This window comes from Gavialis gangeticus, unplaced genomic scaffold, assembly GCF_001723915.1.
Source record: "Gavialis gangeticus isolate Ggan-Ray unplaced genomic scaffold, GavGan_comp1, whole genome shotgun sequence".
Classification (NCBI taxonomy): domain Eukaryota; kingdom Metazoa; phylum Chordata; order Crocodylia; family Gavialidae; genus Gavialis; species Gavialis gangeticus.
Genome location: NW_017728992.1, coordinates 56,529,365 through 56,540,705, shown reverse-complemented (window position 1 = coordinate 56,540,705; position 11,341 = coordinate 56,529,365).

Below are 11,341 nucleotides of genomic sequence, written 5' to 3'. Positions count from 1 at the left end.
CCCCCCCCCCCCCCAATAAATTCTCCTGGTATCAATTAGAAGTATAATTAATTAAAGTCAGAAGAGTTGAACAATCAATATAAAACTGATAAAGAGTGAGAATATCTCTATCTCTAACTATCTGACCCTGGATAAGCTTTCCAGCATAATATGTCTTTGCTCCATTTCTGCACATCATATTTTTGAGTTGAAGTGAATTCAAAAGCATCTTGTGCCTGTTGCAACAAAGGGAAGGGAAACGAACAACTAATGTGGAGTCTGCAAAAAGTTAACTGTTAAAAGCAGCAGTATCCTTAACAATGGCTTCAGGGTATATCCTGCAAGTCAGCTTCCTCTTAATTTCATGGGACGTTAACAGGATGTGTTACAATGTCTGTATACATAGCCACTGGCTCAGCTGCTTTCACACAATCCTGTGTCCTCAGTGGGTTTTAGAAATGCATCATATTGATTCAGAGATGGTAGGAACTGAAGTGGCCGCAGGTGCCATACTGCAGCACTTAGCCATGTGAGTGGTCTAAGGCCTCATCTCCACCACCGAATTTTGTTCCCCTGTGAGTGTGTCCACATCCACAAGCCCGCTGTGGTGTCAGAACTCTCTCCTTTCTGCTGACAGGGTTGCCCTACCTTAGCTTAATAGGAGCAAGGCATTGGCCACAAATCTGGCAGCTGACACAGGTCAAGTGCAGATGCTCTTATACTTCCAGTTATTTGCAGTGGTCCCTTCAGCTGCAATGAAAAGGCTGCAAACTGTCTTAACCACAGAGCTCAGGACTATGCTTTCACATCTTTTCCCAAAGATGCTTAAAAGGAAACAACTTTGGAAACACTCTCAGGAGTGATTTTTTTTTTTTTTTTTTTTTTTTTGGGGTTTTTTTTTTTTTTTTTTTGGGGTTTTTTTTTTTTTTTTTTTGGGGTTTTTTTTTTTTTTTTTTTGGGGTTTTTTTTTTTTTTTTTTTTTCTCTTGAGGTTCTGTTCTGTGTTTTCACTTCCTGAAGGCTTGCTGGTACTCGTGGTTACCTAAGATTCCCCAGCAGAAGAAAGGAAAATATTCTATTCTTTGTCAGAGTGAGGCTCTGAATCCCAGAACCAGCAGTGGCCAAAGTGAGTATTTCACACCCCAAAACAAGTTGAGTGTCTCCTTAACTTTACAGGGAATGGAAAACAAGCACAAGAGCTTCCAGGAGTTGGAAACAATTCTGAGCCTCTTGTGAGTTGCCAGGCACTGCATTTCTACTATGGCTAATGGGAGAAGTTAATGTTACTTCAATTGAACACCCACATCTGTGGTTAGTTATTCCCACTATCTCTCATCATTAGGGACTTTTTATTCCATTTCATTTCTTGTGACCTGCCTCTGACCCAGGTAATGCAATAAGTGAATGGTTGGGAGAAACTTGAGGCTTCCATCCATGTTAGTACTTCTGATCTGTGTCCAAAGCTGTTTCTGTGGTTTCTTGGCACTCTTTTATTCCATCTTGTTAAGCTAAATCAGGTGGTGTGTTCTCATTTTGGTATACAGCATTCCTCTTTGGTATGTAGTTTCTCTGTTACTAAGACTTCACTTGTGGAAGGAAGCTGAATCTGGTGGGAAGTCAGGGAACATAAAGATCTGACTAATTTTTTTTTTCTCCCTGTTCTATTTGATGTTTACTTATTTTTTGATGTTTACCAGCACATGGACTGGTGGAAAGTCGAAGCATATGATGTATTGAGCCCTGGATTATGCTAGCCTTTATAAAGCGCTTTGTACTTGAGTAGGATATATTCTTTTACTTTCTTAGTGTGCTAAGGAGCAGGGACATTGCTTGTCTTTACTAGAGACCAAACCAGATTCAAAACAGCAGTGATCTAAACATGTTTGTTATTTATTGTTTGCATGTATGTAATACCTACAGGTTCTGTTCAAGATCAAGGCCCTGATGTGCTGTACAAACATTATAAAACACACTCTTTATCCCAGAGCTCTGGCAACTAGCTGGGTATGAAGAAGGACCAGGAGAGAGTCATTAGTGAAGCTGATAAAATGTAGGGGCAAAACATGCACTCTATATTGGGTGGGAGGAACACTGGATAATGCTAGGAAAAAAATTAAGGAAATGCTTTCTAGCCTTTCAGCTGTTCCAGTACTGTATCCTATCATTAGGATGCCCCAATAGGCTACATATTAGAAATAAGCTATAAACCAGAGGAGCTCTAAATAATGCCTCAACAAAAATCAATTTAACTGTTATGTGCAAGAGAGAGATTCAGAACAGCTTTCTGAGCAGGCTCAGTAGAGCACAGCACACATCCAGCCGGAGGGAATTCTGCAAACAAGTGACAGAACAAAACAGCTCCTGAGTCCCTTCCTCCTTGTGGCTTTCGGGTAAAGTCTTTTGTGTAAACAAAAGGAACCAAGCCAGAAGTGTCTGGACAGACAGGATTCCTGCTGAGATGTAAATCACTTTTGATTGTGTCTGGGTGATGTATTCTGGGAACAGAAACCAGGTGACTTGAGGAGATGTAAAATGGGAATTGTGGCAGTGTGTCTGGTGAACAGGCAGCAACTCTCCTTGCACTGAAAGGACACAGTGAATTGAAGGAGAAAGATCTATAATGCCTTGTGTTATTAAAGGGACATAGTATACTTGGAAACTAGTCAACAAAGAAACAAGAAGTGAAAAACAATTTTATGTACCTTCTTTCAGACTCCCTCTTTTTTTTTTTAGTTTTACAATAGTTATATTTTATGAATTACTGTAGTTACTTGCACCTTTCCTCCAAAATTAGCTTACTTCCAAAACTGGGACATGTGTTTTAAGTGGGAAGCTGACTTTCTACCTGGAATAAGAAGTATCCTGCATTGATTCCTGCTCTACCAGGCAGCAGCAGTGATATTTCTATTCAGGCGGCTGAGGGAGTCAGTTGACTTCATGGCTCATTGTTCTTCGCTCCACAGGTATCAATGACTGTCACTCCCTTTTAATGGTCTTGATTTTCCAATGAATCAAACTAACCTTTCTTTTGGCAATTTTGCTGTCTACTAGCTGCTCATGGTCTCTCTTCTCCTATTCTACAACTCTATAAATTAATGGTGTCCAACCTTTTTTTGCCGTGTGGGCCAGATGTGGCCAGTGGTCATGTTCTGGCACATACGGCAGGCATCACTGGGACCTGATCTGGCTGTACTGGGGGAGGGGCCATGGCCTGGTGGTGGTGCTTGGGAGGGGGCTTGACCCAGCTCTGACCTAGCAGCATAGGTGGAGAGGCATGGCCCAGCCCTGACCCAGCTGCTTGGGGCTTGGGAATTTGATAGCAGGAGATGGGTGGCAGTATTAATTGCCACTGCTCTCCCACCACCAAATCTCCTGACCAATGGGGAGCCCTGCCAGCCAGATACTATGGCTCTGTGGGTCGACTTTGGCCCACTGGCCAGGAGTTGAGAACTCCTGCTATTTTTAGCTCTTTTCCAAACTATAGATCCTCCCACAGAGACCAGTCTACAGCCCCAGCTAGGGTTACAGTTCTGCTTGTACAGGCAAAGGAGGGTGAGTGAGCTGAAGATTAGGCTCTGTCCCTGCTATATGTAGCCATCACTCTGGAAAACCCTTTTCTTCTTCATTCTGCCTTCCCAAAAATAAGGTGCAGGTCTTATTTGTGGGGGTGTGGTGTGCAAGAAAAAACGATAGATTGTTGCAGCACCTCAGACTCAATTGGACACCAGGATCCTTTTTGTCTTTGGGGCTGTATGAACAAAGAAGAAAAAGGCTAGCCCTTCCTCAGAAAGCTTGCAGCCTGAATAGTTACATTTGTCTACTTCTACAATAATACACCGTTCTTTCCACTGTAGCTGTGTGAAACCCAGTATCGGTAACTGGGGACACTGACTGACTGACTACCCAGAGTTGATGCCAGGGGGACAAATTAGAGGAAACAAGAGAAACGGAGGCATCCATTTTTTCTTTCCTCTCTAATCTCTTTCAGCAGTAGATGCACTGAAACAGTGAAGATCACACTGGCAGAAGTGTGAGCTGCAAATTGGTGGCACCACTTTTAACTTTGTCTCAGCTCTTTTGGTTTTTAGCACCAAATCTAACCGTACTAGAAGAAGCTCCCAGGTCAGGTAGGATTTGATACAGGGCTAGGACATGTTTTACTGCTTCTTTGAATAAAGTGCATCAGCACAGAAAAATGAAGGTACAACTGTAGCACAAACAGGCTAGATGCCATCTAGTTGACACATGCAACAGTAACAATGAGGACAAAGTGGTGTGGGCATCGCTGTGCACTGGTGATTAGAGTACATCCCACAGTTCCTGGTGGGTTTGTATGCTCATGGTATTACCACATGCAGAAGGCCAGGTTGCCGTGTCTTCACCACTGTTGCAAAGCTGTGTTAAAACCGCCATGGATGTGCCTACATGCACTCCCATCACACCTTCATTGTGCCACTTAAAAACCGTTCAACATTGTGTCACCTAGATGTGTCCCATAGATATTAACCTGTCAGTGATTAATGGCTGTTGATACTGGTATGCATGACAACTAGCTGGGAATCTGGCAGCAGAATTGTAGGATCTGTTTCTTAGATTATGAGTCCTTGCCTAGAGGCACCTGGATCATCCTTCTCTTGTGTATTGGGTATGCAAGAGTGCATGGCAAGATGGTGTTGCAGATAGGGAAAAATTAAATACCATTGTTCTAGACTATATTTCTGCTCCTCTGGTCACCATTGTGTGTCAGAGGGAGAATCATAAAGCATGTACTTGTTTTATTATTAGAAACAAATTCCTTGCACCTAAATGAACTAAGTCTCTGATGCTGTACTGCCATGTGTGCCTGGGAGGCCCACTGGGATGTTGTGTGATGGCAAAGATTTGTCTTCAGCATAGGATCAGGGCTTAAGTCTGAGCTGTGCTAGACTCTGGGAGTTCCATTAGGTAGTTTTTCCATGTGTATACTATAGCACCAAACCCTGAGACAGGATTGAGTTAAACTGATGTTGATGTGGATTGAGTCTGTTTAGTATCAGGGATCACAAATAAGCATTTGCTAATATGGATCACAGACAGATCTATGTAAACAGATTAAAGATTGTCCAGTGGAGGTGTAGATTGTGGCCCTGCCCTGAGAGTGAGCACAGAGATCTACAAACCTGTGACTCTCTTGTCCCTTGATGGTGTATCCAGCATGGTAGGACCTAAGATGGGTCCAGGAGGCAGCGGGAAGGAGGTGAGACTATACTCAGGACTGTTGTACAGAGGATTCCAGGCCACTTCAGCTCCCTGACCTGCTGGCAAACTTTTATTTGAATTTAGTGTCCTGCTGTGCTCTGGATAACACAATACTAGCTGGGGTGCCCCAGAATGTGATATTAGAGCAGGACTGCCCAACTTCTGAGTGGCTGGGGGTCACATATGTAGGTCACATGCTGTTGGTGCCCCCATGTCCCCTGAGCTCTCGGCCTCATGGGCTGTGCCATCCCACACTGTCCCCAGGGGTAGAGGCAGACAGCAGAAGGTGGAGAAAGGGAGTCTGGAGACCCTGGTGACAGCAGCAAGAGAGTGATGTGGGGAGCAGTGTCTGGACTGGGAGCTTGAAGGCTGCAGGTTAACTCCTCAGGGGCCACATGTGGTCTGTGAGGAACCAACTGGACAGCCTGGCATTAGAGAGTGGAATTCAAGGAGGAGACATTTGGCATAAGGGATAGGTGGGCCTGCTTTGCATTTAGGGGCAGCTGCAGCAGCCCCTCTGCCATGAACAACAATTGCCACACATGCAACCAGGTGGAGCAAAGCAAAGTTGAGGAGTAACTGTCTGCCATGGGCCAGTCGGTCATAAGACTTTGCAGGAGGAGAGAGGGAAGAAGAAACGGTTGGTTTGCAGGAGGCTCTGGGCTAGGACAGGAAGTGGGGGAGCTTTCTGTAGTGGAAATACAACATATTGGTGGTTCTGAGCACTGCCTGGCAATGCGGTGTTTATTGGTAATATTAATGTGACTTTATTTTATTGTGGTCACCTCTAGGAGTCCCACTTATAGATCAAAACCTTTTAGTACTAGGCAGAGAACAAGCTGGAAACCAAAAAGCTCATCCCTGTCCTAAACAGCTATTTTAAACATTTTGGATTTAAAATGCCCCTTTTTCTTTATGGTTCCTTTGACTCTGTTCTGAATCTAACATCTGTTGTTGTTTATGCTTGTATTTTTCAGGAGTAGGAAAAATATGCTAGAACTCATAATAATGAGCTCCATTACCTCAGGACTTCCATCATATTACATTACTGGATATCTAATTCTCTAGTATGACAGTTATCACTCCTTTTAAAAATTCCTGATCCCTCTGGTCTCTATGGGCATCTATACATGTGCTTTGGGGTGAGGGGAGGGCATGTTTTAATTAGAGAGGCTCTTGGGATCCGCTCTGAATACATGAGACGCTGTGGCATTTTAATTAGTGTCCCACACTTCAAAATGTTGGCGGGGGTGTTTTAAATAAAGCTTGTTTGAAACGTGGTGTTGCTGAATACACATGACGGTGAGGCTGCTAAAGTGTTCTAATTAGAACGCATCGGAGCAGGCATCCCGCATGTGTACAAGGATGGTCTCTGATCCTCATCCATGTTACAGACATGTGTGCCCTGCCTTTGGGGGTATGGTAGCAGTAACCTGAGCAGCTGGTTAGCCTGTATCAAATTCTGGGCTGCTTCAGCTACACTGCTAGCAGTACCAGAGCTAGCTTGTTTAAAGTTGACTTAGGGGTGTCTGTGCAGGTCCCAGTCATGACTTTGCAAAATGCACGCACCCTAAATGAGATGTGTGTACACACAAAATGAAGGTGTGATGGTAGCGCTGGTAGGTCATGAGGACTAGCCTAAAACAGCCAGGGGCACACAGGTTTGTTTGTCATTATATCCTCACCACTGTTGTTAAATAGACCAAAGATGGTTCAAGTACAATTGCATGTGCTGCAGGGATCTCTCTTGCTTCAGTAAGTGCATATCTGAAGGCCCCTTTATAATGGTCTGGCCAGGAAAGAGTAAAGTTACCTTCATGGAAATGTAAAGCAGGCCGGCTCTTTCCATATACTGTTGTTCTATTTCATTCTCGCAGAATGACACTTCCTGCCTACGATCTGGAGACACCAGCGAGGTATCAGTTATACCAGTGTAAATCAGGAGTAATCCCATGGATGTCAGTGGCTTTCCACTGTGGCAAAACAAGTTTAGGGTTCTGTGGGACTGATTCTGAAAGGAACTGTGCACTTACCAATGCTGGTGGAGTCAACAGGCCTGCTTCTTTTGCTCTTTGCCAGGGGAATGTCAATGGAGAGAGTCAGGAGTGAGAGAAGAGTGGCCTTATTGGATGCTGTGACCATCCATGCAGGATCAGGCCTATTTTACAAATCTTTCATAGGAGACTGGAGCTTTTTCATCGCATCCTCTCTAATATGGCCACCTGCCAATATTTCTTATTGCAGCATAGGACCCTGTCCCAGTTTTTTCTTTACATTTGCCAGTGCTGTGGGCTGACTCCAGTTACAGAAGGTTTTGAGGTTTTGTTTGTTTGTTTGGTTTTTTTTTTGGTTTTTTTTTAAATCTCACAGTGCCCTACTACACTCCTTTTATTGACTCTTCTAACTTGGAGATGTGAAAGCAAATGCAGGGCAGGAAATCACTGAGATTTAAGAGGATCTGGCATAGAATGATTCAGTGTTTTCAAGTTTATGTAGGCCACACTCCATTCAGGATGAATTGGGGACTGGTCCCTTCATTTATTAAGTTGGTGTATTCCAACAGTAAATGATGTTCAGCATTACCAAATTGGCTTCACATGCTGTTCACATGAACCACATTTCACACAGACTAGATTAGAAGTGGCCAGTGTGTCACTGTGTACATTCATTAAACATACAGATAAAATGCAAAGGGTCCAGTTACCACATGATTATATGGAGGTTTCATTCAGACATTGCTACATGCAGGTTTTCTTGCTCTAAATTAAACACCCTTTGACTGACCAGAGTAGGAGCATAAGGGGTTACTTGACGGTGTGTCTTCCTTGTCAAGAAGCTGGAAGCAGATGAAGGATATTCTGACATCAAAGAGGGGTTAGCCTAAATTAAATTAGTGGGCAACCTGTTCTTGTGCTCTTCTGGTCACTGATGGCAGTGTTTGATGGCCAATGAATACAAATGATTCCTCTAACAGTATAAACAGGGAGGAAACATGGAAGTTGTTCACTGTCCCTCAGAGAAATAAGATCTGACACAATGTCTCAGTAATGTCTATACTATTTAGTGAAGCGCCTGAGGCACAGATGAGGACCGTTACACTCTCTGGGCCTCTTTAGACATGGGAAGGCCTTATGTGTAAGGTTATTATAAATGCTGAAGAGAACTTGATGGAGCCTGTAGCAGAACTGCTCCTCTTCATTCTGTCTATTGAGTAAAACTCCTTTTCAATGAGCATTTTGTTGCTGTCTCTCAGAAAACCTTCTTTGTGGCTAGTCAGGTTTATAATACCTACAACCAGTGAAATCATGATTCTGTGCTCTTTGCTGTGCCATGGGGAATATATGTTGAATCCAGGCTACTGGATAAATTGCTCAGAGGTGGCACTGAACTTTTATAAAATGATGTAATTGTAAACATCTCTTCAGACAGGATGATAACAGAAAGCTTTAAAGGAGAATAAAGCACCTGGGATTCTTCAGGTGAAGAATTGTCTCAGTTGTGCCATGCTGGAAATTCACCACTCACTAACTACCTGAAGCTCTTGAATGGACTGGTGAAAAATCCTTGAAAGAAGCTGTGTGGAAGAACTGAAATAGAAAGCATTTGTAAACAATGCTCCTCTGTTGGGGAGTTCATTCCATTGTCACCGAGTGTAGGAAAACAATGTACATGGTTTTTCGTAAGCCTTTATAAATTTCAGCTCTCATATTCTGGCTTCTCAACCCAAGACACTTCAAATGAGCACTCACAGCTCCACCCAAAGTTAACATGCTGTAGAAATCAGTCTCAGATTGAGCATTCAGAATGGAGGCACCACTGAAACGATACAAAATACTCTGTAGCATTTGCAGTGCTAAAGAACTGGTGGAATTCCCAGGCTGAATATTTCTTAGACATGTAGATGGAAAAGGAAACTACTCACGGTAAAATAAAAATAAATAATATATTTGATGTAAGTTAGCATAGTTGTGAATGACAATTTACAGAGTTTTCTCTGTCACTCAGGTGACCGGAATATAATTAGGTCCTGAATATTGGGACCCAATCTTAATAAACATTACCAGGCATAGTGCTTACTACTGTGAGTTAATTGCATTAATGTTAATAGGACTATTCATGGCAGTAAGCAGTTCTGTCTGCAGTGTGGGCCCATGGTCATTCATGGAATGCCATGGTGCAATGACAGGATTTAGGTAAGAAAATGCTATATATAGAACAGAAAGAGATCCTCTTAACTAACTGGTTCAGAGGCCTGAACTTCCATAGGCAACAACTTATTTTGTCATAGCATCTGATGAAGTAGGTTGTTGTCTATGAAAGCTCAGGCCTCTCTGAACTAATTGGTCTAAGTGCCACCCAACCCTACCCTTTGCCTACCTTGAGACTACCATGGCTAGCCACCTCTTTCCTTCACTAGCTTATGAGTCCTCTGGTATAAAGGTTGTAGCCAACCCATAACATCCTTGTGCTCTCCTGCGTAAGATGAAGTTTTGTTTCTACCTGGGAGAAATTTTATAATCTTTCACCCCTCCTTTGCCTGAAGAAGGGAGTTTGAGCCCCAAAGCTTGCAAAGAAGAGAAAATTGCAACCATCTAGTTGGTCTAATAAAAGATATTGCCGCCTCTTCAAGAGTTTTGGATGTCTGAGTCCTCTGGTGGCACTCATCTGCTTTTCTGTTTTAGAAGCTATCACAGCTCAACCAAAGTAGCAGCATTTGTATTTACCTAGTTTCATAGTTTCATAGTTTCTAGGGTCGGAAGGGACCTGAGCAGATCATCTAGTCTGACCCCCTGCCATGGCAGGAAGAGCACTGGGGTCAAATGACCCCAGTAAGGTGGTCATCCAACCTCCTCTTAAAAACCCCCAGGGTGGGAGCCTTCCTACTTTCTATATGGCAAGTCATTGCATATCTAGCCCCTTCCTACTTTCTATATGGCAAGTCATGGCATTTGGACTCCACCAGATTAGTGTGGTTTCTTCACATTGGATTTAATATGCCAAAAAAAGCAAATGACAACAGGTTGGGAAGGAGTCTTAGACCAAAAAAGGTTATACGGTATTTTACTGTTAGTTCTTTAGTATCTGTGCTCTTTTGTTAATTTAAATTTCATTAGCTTGGTATGGTAACATGCAGCTGACTTGAGAGAGAGATTTTTGTATACAAGGACTGTGAGATTTGTCCCTTGTGCAGAATTGATAAACTGGGATAACAATTCCTAAAATTTCACAAAGCTACAGGTTGGGGATGGGCCTGAGCCAAACAGTAATAGGAAGTAAAGACCCTGACATTTGCTTGTATACTTAAGTCTTGTTAAGTCTGCATCCGTTTTATATAGCTTATATCCATCATTGCTAACTGTGGACAAGTCCCTTTGTATATGGTTCAACCAGTGCTGCACCCCCTAAAGGGGTACACTACCTCCTTGGGACATTTTCCTGCCACAACTTGATGGTAGTAATTGGAGAATTCTCTCCCCAAAAAAGAAAAAACCAGCTCTACCACCAAGACTATGTCCAAAAATCCAAAATAATCAGTTATGGCCTGTAACAGAGCCTCACAGGCCTTGTAGGGTACTCCTCCAACCTCAGTACCCCCACCACAGTTGTCCAGGCTTAAATACAGGCTCCTGCTGTTAACATGTCACAGCTAGGAGCAGCTCTCAGTACCTTCCTGGATGACGCCTAGGAAGCCTCTGCAGTCCATTAGAAACAAAAAAATATGGGCTGGAGTATTCCTCACCCCCTGATCACTGTTCTACAGTGCAAGGTTTCCCCTCTCACTACTAGTGCTTGTGTCCTTTTGAGCTCTCCACCCTGCACTCCCAGCCTATCAGCACTGGTTTCTGGTCCCCAGCTGTAGCTTAGTTTCATAGTTTCTAGGGTCGGAAGGGACCTGAGCAGATCATCTAGTCCGACCCCCCTGCCATGACAGGAAAGAGTACTGGGTCAAACGACCCCAGTAAGGTGGTCATCCAACCTCCTCTTAAACCCCCAGGGTGGGAGCCTGCACCACCTCACTTGGAAGCTGGTTCCAGACCCTAGCCGCCCTGACCGTGAAGTAGCGCCTCCTGATGTCCAACTTAAACCTTCCCTCCACCAGCTTGTGACCGTTGTTGTTCCTGGTC